This window comes from Schistocerca serialis, chromosome 2, assembly GCF_023864345.2.
Source record: "Schistocerca serialis cubense isolate TAMUIC-IGC-003099 chromosome 2, iqSchSeri2.2, whole genome shotgun sequence".
NCBI classification, from domain to species: Eukaryota; Metazoa; Arthropoda; class Insecta; order Orthoptera; family Acrididae; genus Schistocerca; species Schistocerca serialis.
In genome coordinates, this window is record NC_064639.1 from 837,494,121 (window position 1) to 837,503,806 (window position 9,686).

Genomic DNA, 9,686 nt, shown 5'->3' on the forward strand with positions numbered 1-9,686 from the left:
TGTCATTGCCAGGAGATCCTATGGATAGTCTGGCTGCCTGTAATCACTGTTGCTCAATTAGCACCACCCAGGAGGCACGTGTAGGGTATTTTAAGGTTAAACCTACGGACGTGAGCAACGCTACCTCCCTTTTGAGTACTGATACAAAGTTATTATCAAAATCCTCTTAAATTGCTTGCAGATGGTTCTGTCGTTTCCCATCTAATAATGTCATCATTCGATGAACAACAAAAAAACATCTAAACTCTTCTTCTGCATGTTGCGAAGAGTGGAAATTGACGCTGAACAATACAATCCTTTTGAGTACTGATACAAAGGATTGTATTGTTCAGCGTCAATTTCCACTCTTCGCAACATGCAGAAGAAGAGTTTAGATGTTTTTTGTTGTTCATCGAATGATGACATTATTAGATGGGAAACGACAGAACCATCTGCAAGCAATTTAAGAGGATTTTGATAATAACTGGATCCACAGCCATGAAAAATTTGCACTCCGAGTTGGCCGAGAGGTTCTAGGCGCTACAGTCTGGAACAGCGCGACCGCTACGGTCGCAGGTTCGCATCCTGCCCCGAGCATGGACGTTTGTGATGTCCTTAGGTTAGTTAGGTTTAAGTAGTTCTAAGTTCTAGGGGACTGATGCCCTCAGAAGTTAAGTCCCATAATGCTCAGAGCCATTTGAATCAATCTGAATGGAAAATTTAATGAACACTGTCATTCCGCTTAGGCTGTACCAAACATTGCAATTTTTTATATATCACAATTACAACTTCGACATTTGGCTTCGTCAGGTGATCTGGAAGCAATTCCACTCCACCCTCCACCCCCGAACCCCCCCCCCCCCAAAAAAAAGAAAAAAAATACACAAAGTTTTTAACTAGACGATAAATAAAAATAAAAATGTAGAATTACTTACGAGAGAAATTCCCCATCGCACCCCACTCAGGTTTAGTGGTAAGAGGGCCCAGAGGATAGCCGTCAACAATTGAACACAGATCCATCATGAAAACGGGAAGAAGGTTTACTGAACTGTAAAGAAACAAGCAAAGTTGAAACGATAAGTGGTCCAAGCTAAAGAAGTGCAACATCGTGTGAATATGTATAGCCACGGCGTCGTGGTTCTGTGGTCACGGTGATGGACTGTGAAGTGTTCAAATCTCCCTTGGGCTTTTTTCGCAAAATTATGAACCGTCCCCCCGATCGTTGACGTGTCTGTCCGCTGTAGTCAAATTTGTATCTGTGTTGTGGTGTGACGTCCGTTTGCAACAGCGAGGTGTAATGAAGGGAACTCCAGACGTACGCACCGTCTGTTTGTTCTACACAAGTACCACACGTTATGACTCTTGCGCTCCGTTAGGAAGTTTTGACTCTTGAATTCCTTTGTTGTAACATGGTTCACAGTCCGTACCCATTTATTTGTTGTTTTCGTTTCTGTGAGAGGCCCGACTGAAGTGACGTGTTTGTGGGAAGACTGCTCGAAGCAGAGAGAAAACATCCAATACACTGGTGTATCTACATAATAAGGTACCACATATATAAGTATTTGCATTTACATCTGTTACATATTGTATAATAAATGTTTTATGTGTAATTATGCCATGATACATTGTCCCGTATTATAATATACACTAATTTAACTAAATTGTCCAACACAATATGTGTTACAGAGATGCAGCTGGTTAATGAGACAGGTCTTCATTTTGCGCATTGGTAATCCAGTACCTATGGGTTTATTTATTGATTATCGTTTTTCTTTTTAAGTCCCTGTTGAGAAGATGTTCTTCAGTTTAGACAACTGAACTTTTCAACTGAGAGTGTGATTTTGTTGGCAAATTCTATTGTGTAACTTAAGTATGTGGCACGTGTTTGCAGATGCTGAGTATGCTGATGTTGTATTTGTGTATGGTTTTTTGTAATGGACACTCTTCTACTCCGCTTAGAGAATACGGTAGAATTTCGTTAAGTGCGGAACACTGGATTCAAAAGTATTTACTCATCTTCTCACTAAACTGCATGAATCTTATGCAATGCCCAGCCACATTTAAGCTGAATGAGCAGAATGTGTACTAGGAGTATAAGACATTATTCAGTTGATAGAACGTAGTCCTTTGACAGCCACACACAGAATTGATACGCGTATCTACATATTCCAGAAACAAGAATATGGCGGACAGTGTGTATGCCTATCCTCTATCGTTACAGGGGATTCAGCACCATCGAGAAGGATATGTTGGTAGACGATTAGAATTTAATCGTTGACTAATTGCAAGCTGCCAAGTAATTCCAATAATACACTTTGCTTCGCGGCGTTATCAGTAGTTCATATAGGTGGTCAGACGAAAATCTACGTACCGCTCTGTAGACACATTTTCAAGAATGTCAGTTGACGAGACCTATTGTGCTACCGCATCTTCTTAAAGAGTCGCGTCCTCTAGACATCCTCGCAAACGAGCAATTCGCATTCCTGGAAGAAGTTATTTTGATACAATTATGGATATGTTTTTCTGGATCTATAGAGCCTCTACACATTCAAGTCATCAGATAACACATCATCTAAATCTAACATTCCCTGAAAGATATAGAGGTCACATTTCTTGGTCACGAAGGTCTCTAGTGTGGTGTAGTGTAGTGCAAAGAGCGAGGTGTCAAACCAAGGTATGTACCTCGCAAACGAAACTACAGAGGAGTATAGTCGTTGCATGCTGCACCGACGAATGAGCAACACCGGACTAGCCACGCCCTCTAGAGACTCGCTACGCCACCGGAAATGTTCTGGTTATAGTGAGCACAGGAATTCTCGCCCAGTTCCTTATCACAAACCAAAACGACAGAATCGTCTTAGATTAGACCGCTAGTGAATTCTGTGTCTTACGTAGAACTATACTGATCAGCCGGCCGTTGTGGCCGAGTGGTTCTAGGCGCTACAGTCTGGAACCGCGTGACCGCTACGGTCGCAGGTTCGAATCCTGCCTCGGGCATGGATGTGTGTGATGTCCTTAGGTTAGTTAGGTTTAAGTAGTTCTAGGTTCTAGGAGACTGATGACCTCATCAGTTAAATCCCATAGTGCTCAGAACCATTTTATACTGATCAGTCAGAATATTATGACACTATCGATATAAACCCGTCCAGGTGATAGCAGCGTCACCTGACGGAGAATGACTGTTAGACACACGGACAGTGCGTGTAGTATCAGTGAATTTGCTGTCCGTATGTAGAATGGAGAAGAGGCGCGATTTTCCTGAATTTGACTGGGGGCAGATTGTGGTGGAGCCAACGGCCTTGCCGCAGTGGTAACACCGGTTCCAGTCAGATCACCGAAGCTAAGCGCTGTCGGGCTGGGCTAGCACTGGGGTGGGTGACCATCCGGTCTGCCGAGGGCTGTTGGCAAGCGGGGTGCACTCAGCTCTTGTGAGACAAACTGAGGAGCTACTTGATTGAGAAGTGGCACCTCCGGTCTCGGAAACTGACATACGGCCGGGAGAGCGGTGTGTTGGCCACATACCCCTCCACATCTGCCTCCAGAGACGCCTGTGGGCTGAGGATGACACGGCGGCCAGTCGGTGCCTTTGGGCCTTCATGGCCTGTGCGGGAGGAGAGATTCTGATGGACCGGAGGCTCGGCACTAGCATTACGGAAACTGCACGGCCTGTCGGGTTTCCGATTAATATTGTGGTGAATGTCTTCAACTTGTGGTGAAACCAAGGTGAAACCACGTCTAGTCGTCGTGGGGTTGTGCGGCAACTGCTCATTACAGATTTCAGACGTCCTGGGCTGGGCAGACTGGTAAAGCAGGACAGGCGGCCGACTACGGTGGAACGAACAGCAGACTTTAATGGTGGGCAGAGTACAAGTGTGTGTGAACACACATCGCACCGAACACTTCTGAAGGTGGGCCTCTGCAGCCGAAGAGCCACGTATGTGCCAATGTTAACACAATGACGCCGGCAACTAGGACTAAAATGAGCACGTGACCATCGGCTCTGGACGTTGGCGCAGTGGCAGAGCTTTGGATGGTCTGATGAATCCCGATACGTTCTTCATCACGGCGACTGGAGGGCGCAAATCCATCGTCTTCTACGGGAAAAGCTCCTTTTTTTTTGTTTATTTGGCTTTGAGTGTGTAAGTGTGTACTCAATTTAGCCATCGGCAACACATAGTGACAATGTACACATAATTGAATAAACAAATACATAAATGCATATTTACAAGAATAAGAAGCTTAACTGTTACAGTTTTGTACATAATGTTTTAAAAATTGAATTGAATTGAATTGGAAAATAATTAAAACTGTCTTGGCTTGCAATTCACACCAATTCTGAAATATCTTCATCAGCAAGTCATATTTATAATTTACGTACACCATTAAAACCTACAGATTGTAACCAGTACTCTTGATGAAGATAACTATCACTTTATATAGACGAACGTCTTTAGTACACAAAAGAGAAGAAGCTGATTGAGTAAGATGGTAGCCCATACTCAGCAATGTCTTCAGAAAAACCAACCGTTCACGGTCAAATTTGGGGCACATAAATAAGATGTGGTTAACATCAGCTTCCGACTCAGGATCACACTCACATGCTGGTGAAGTGTAAACGTTGATCCGATGTAGATGTTGTGGGAAAGAGGCATGATTGAAGCGGAGTCTTATGATGGTAGAAATCGTGGATCGGTCCAGATGTGTCCTCATGAACCACGGCTGTGAAGGAATCCGAGGTTGTAGCACTGCGTAATAACCGCCTTTTGTCTGTTGAGAGGAAAAGCTCGTTGACACCTGTATTCCGGGACAGAGACAAGCTACAGTGACTCGTTCATGCTCTGGGGAACACTCACGTGGGGATACATGGGTGGAGCTCGTGCGAGGCTCCGTTACGGACAGGAAGTATCGTACACTGATTGGAGACCACGTACACTCCTTCATGACAATCATTTTTCCCGATGGCATTTTTCCTGTGGCATTTTTCAACAAGATAATGCGCCGTGCCAGAAGGTCACACGTGTAATTGAGTGGTTCGGGGAACACAGTGGGGAGCTCCAGTTGATGTGCTGGTCCCCCAATTCGCGAAATCTGAGCCCGATCGAAAACGTTTGAATGTGACTGAACGTGGCGTCAGATCTCATCGCCCCCCTCCCAGAAATTTACGGGAATCGGGTGACTTGTGTGTGCCGATATGGTGCCAACTCCCTCGAGCAACCTATCAAGCCTCATGGCTTCCATGCCAGGGCCCGTCGCCGCTGTTATCCGTGCCAGAGGTGGGCATACCGGCTATTAGGGGGTGGTCATAATGTTCTGGCTGACGAGTGTATATGTGAACGTTACATCAATTTACTTCAAGAGAAGAGACTTGTAAATTGTCTGTACCAGGGGATACGTTAATGTACAAATACAGTTGTAAATGCTCATGGCGTTCTTGTGGAAATAGCTTGTACCAACTTATCTTCTTCTTACTGTTTTAATAAAGTGAACTAATAATTTTTCAATCGGTCTCCTCCTACAGCAAACCAAGGAACCCACCGTTGTACTGACGAGTGAACACAACAACACCCGGACCTTACACCTTAAATTTTTGCGTGATGGGTTGATTGAAACGTGAAGCCTACAAAGAAAAATTAAACGCAAGAGAAAGATTTACTGTTCAGATTAGGAATAGTGCTGTCCCTGTAACATATCACCAAGATAACCTCACAAGAATTGCACGTGGTTTTACATAAATTAATATAGATCTTGTAAAATATTAATTATTCCACCTTGTATTACGTGCCTACACGTACACACATAAGTATCCACTTGCATAAAACAGATGGAGACTGGCTTTAAAGGTTATGTCCAGAGGCCCATAAACAGAAAAGAACATTCAGCGGGATCAGTACGTGCATAGGTAACGCTTCTAAGATCGTCATGTCTGTTTCTTTGACCAACACCGCATCCGGCTATCTGGTATAACACAAAACTGCTGCCGTAGAACATCAGTATGAGCTAAATTAGCAAATCTGTTGTAAGCTCACTCGTGCCTTTGCTAAGACGACAAAGAACCCTCAAAAAACTCGAGGCAGACAGTATTCTAGTTCCCACTGGATCCGCCTTACTCCCAGATTTCCCAAGTCCAGAGCAAGTCCAGAAATTTGTGCGGCTTAGTCAATCAGCACTGCAATAGCACAATACTTGGCTTATTTCTCATTCGCTGTCACACTCATTGGGTCATCCGTCTCTGCAGCAAACAGCACCACAATATTTGGCAAACTGACGATTAGGAAAGCTTCCGTACGTCACATGCAACGCTATTAATACCACGTACATTGAAAGCATTTCAGATTGTTAAGCTATCCTCGCATTTGGTGAAATGTCTCTTAGCGCGGATCCATGATTCAGTTCGATGCCTCTAACTGTAATAACAATAACAATAAAATGCATGAAGTGTTTAAATGTAACAATAATTACATACATCAGTGGTTCATATAGCGGTTTTCCCTTTTTCGTGATGGTGTTGGTGGGCAGAATATCATTATACGCCCTCCCCCTCGTTGGATTATCACCTGATACACTACTGGCCATTAAAATTGCTACACCACGAAGATGACGTGCTACAGACAAGAAATTTAACCGACCGGAAGAAGATGCTGTGATATGCAAGTGATTAGCTTTACAGAGCATTCACACAAAGTTGGCGCCGGTGACGACACCTACAGCGTGCTGAAATGAGGAAAGTTTCCAACCGATTTCTCATACACAAACGGCAGTTTACCGGCGTTGCCTGTTGAAACGTGGTTGTGATGCCTCGTGTAAGGAGGAGAAGTACGTACCATCACGTTTCCGACTTTGATAAAGGTCGGATTGTAGCATTTCGCGATTGCGGTTTAACGTATCGCGACATGCTGCTCGCGTTGGTCGAGATACAATGACTGTTAGCAGGATATGGAATCGGTGGGCTCAGGAGGGTAATACGGAACGCCGTGCTGAATCCCAATGGCCTTGTATCACTAGCACTCCAGATGACAGGCACCTTAACCGCATGGCTGTAACGGATCGTGCAGCCACGTCTCGATGTCTGAGTCAACAGATGGGCACGTTTGCAAGACAACAACCATCTGCAGGAACAGTTCGACGACGTTTGCAGCAGCATGGACTATCAGCTCCGAGACCATGGCTGTGGTTACCCTTGACGCTGCATCACAGACAGGAGCGCCTGCGATGGTGTACTCAACGACGCACCTGGGTGCACGAATGGCAAAACATCATTTTTCAGATGAATCCAGGTTCTGTTTACAGCATCATGATGGTCGCATCCGTGTTTGGCGACATCGCGGTGAACGCACATTGGAAGCGTGTATTCGTCATCGCCATACTGGCATATCACCCGGCGTGATGGTATGGGGTGCCATTGGTTACACGTCTTGTTCTCATTGACGGCACTTTTAACAGTGGAAGTTACATTTCAGATGTGTTACGACCCGTGGCTCTACCCCTCATTCGATCCCTGCGAAACCCTACATTTCAGCAGGATAATGCACTACCGCCTTGTTGCAGGTCCTGTACGGGCCTTTCTGAATACAGAAAATGTTCGACTGCTGCCCCGGCCAGCACATTCTCCTGATCTCTCACCAACTGAAAACGTCTGGTCGATGGTGGCCGAGCAACTGGCTCATCAAAATACGCCAGTCGCTACTCTTGATGAACTGTGGTATCGTGTTGAAGCTGCATGGGCAGCTGTACCTGTACACACCATCCAAGCTATGTTTGACTCAATGCCCAGGAATATGAAGGCCGTTATTACGGCCAGAGGTGGTTGTTCTGGGTACTGGTTTCTCAGGATCTATGCACCCAAATAGCGTGAAAATTTAATCTCATGTCAGTTCAAATATAATATATTTGTCCAATGAATACCCATTTATCACCTGCATTTCTTCTTGGTAGGAATTTTAATGGCCAATACCGTATTTCCATTCCCCTCTGGTTTTCAACAAAAAAAGTATCGCAGCCCACACGTATTTCGGGACACGCACCCCGCACACGTTCACAGTCCCATATCACGATTACGGCGATCTGGTGCGCCAGACACACATAAAATTGACACTGTAGCAAAATTAGTCCAAAAATCGATATATCAATGATAACGCCAGTGCTGTAGTTTCGCGTCATGTCTGCTGCATTATATGGAATTTTGTATTCGATGATGATGATGTTTGGTTTGTAGGGCGCTCAACTGCGTGGTCATTAGTGCCCGTATATAGTCCCTACTTTTACACAGCCCATTTTTTGTACCCAATCCAATCTATCCACCGTCACGAAAGATGATTATGATGATGAAATGATGAGGACAACACAAACACCCAATCCCTGGGCAGAGAAAATCCCCAACCCGACCGGGAATCGAAACCGGGACCCCGTGATCCGGAGGCAGTAAAGCTCGCCACTAAACCACAAGCTGCGGACTTTAGTATTCCGAAAATTTAATTCTTCCAATTGTAATCTACGATACCGAAGGGTTCTTTTTCTTTGAAATAAATAACTTCGTGCCTGATGTGGATATGTTCATTCGATCTATGGATATAACATCAACTACTTTTTCAAGCAGAAAACATTTATCCTACTGCTGATTTACGTTCCATGTGGCCTGTTTAAATACGCAGTCTAAATTAATGAAAGTATACGAACGCCGCCACTACATCACACATAGCTTCACATATACTGAAAATAAAAATCAGTATCTTAATGCTGGACAACTCTAAATAGAGCAGCTGTTTCGATTATTCAGTCCACATGGCATCTGTGGACTGTTCGAAGCAGTAAATTATCCATTGCGTAAGTTCTGTTCCCAGCCATATCACGTGCACTACCACAGCATAATAAATCAGCAGTCTCCTGCAAGGACACCGGTGAATTAATGCGTCAGTTCCATTTATAAGCTCTGAAGGCAAATAATGTGTGACAGTTCCTGATAATTAATTATACCTTGAATAATGTAAAGTTTACAAAATTGTTTCTTGTTTCTGCAGAAAGAATTGCGATCCTAAGGCCAACCGTAGTCTTAGGCGGAAGTCTTTTGAGTATAATCGGCATACATTGCTTATTATTGTTTAATGGATCGTCAAAAGCTGAGAATACAAAAGGAACAACATTTATTTTATCACCACAAATATCAACGAAAGAACTACTGCGCGGAAATTGGTAGCCGTTGGTTGCATATTGTTTAGTGAAAAGAAAAATGTTCTGTAAAGAATATCGCATGACCAGATGTTGAAGCGTCATTCCTTTGAAGGTGACTTCAAATTGCGCTGGGTGTTGAACTCTCTTCCTCAGGCGTTATCTGTTAGTTGGTAGGCATTTAAATAAACTCTTGTCAATAGAAATCGCCTGTTCCTTAGTAAAAATTCTTGTCTTTCGTAGACACAAAGGGTCACTCGTTAATTTTTGGTACTGGTCCGCGAAAGGCAAAATACGGGTTCTAGTCCCGGTCCAGCATACTGTTTTCATCTGTCAGGAAGTTTAAAAACCGACGCATACGCTTCTGAGGATCAAAAATTAATTCTAGACCCAGCACTGCGATTTTATCTGGCTTTTCTTTCACATGAGCAGTATTTTTTGGGGTACTGAGAGCCGTGTTCGGGTGATTTTTGTAATCGTTCCATTGCTGTTTAAAGTACGTGGGGCGTTCAATAAATAAAGCAACACTTTTTTGTTTCTCGGCG

The 9,686-nt window shown here is 44.0% G+C and overlaps 1 pseudogene; it reads left to right on the forward strand.

Annotated features, from left to right (window-relative positions):
- The first annotated feature begins 3,268 nt into the window (after positions 1 to 3,268).
- Positions 3,269 to 3,386, forward strand: LOC126459627 (5S ribosomal RNA; annotated as a pseudogene).
- Positions 3,387 to 9,686: the final 6,300 nt, after the last annotated feature.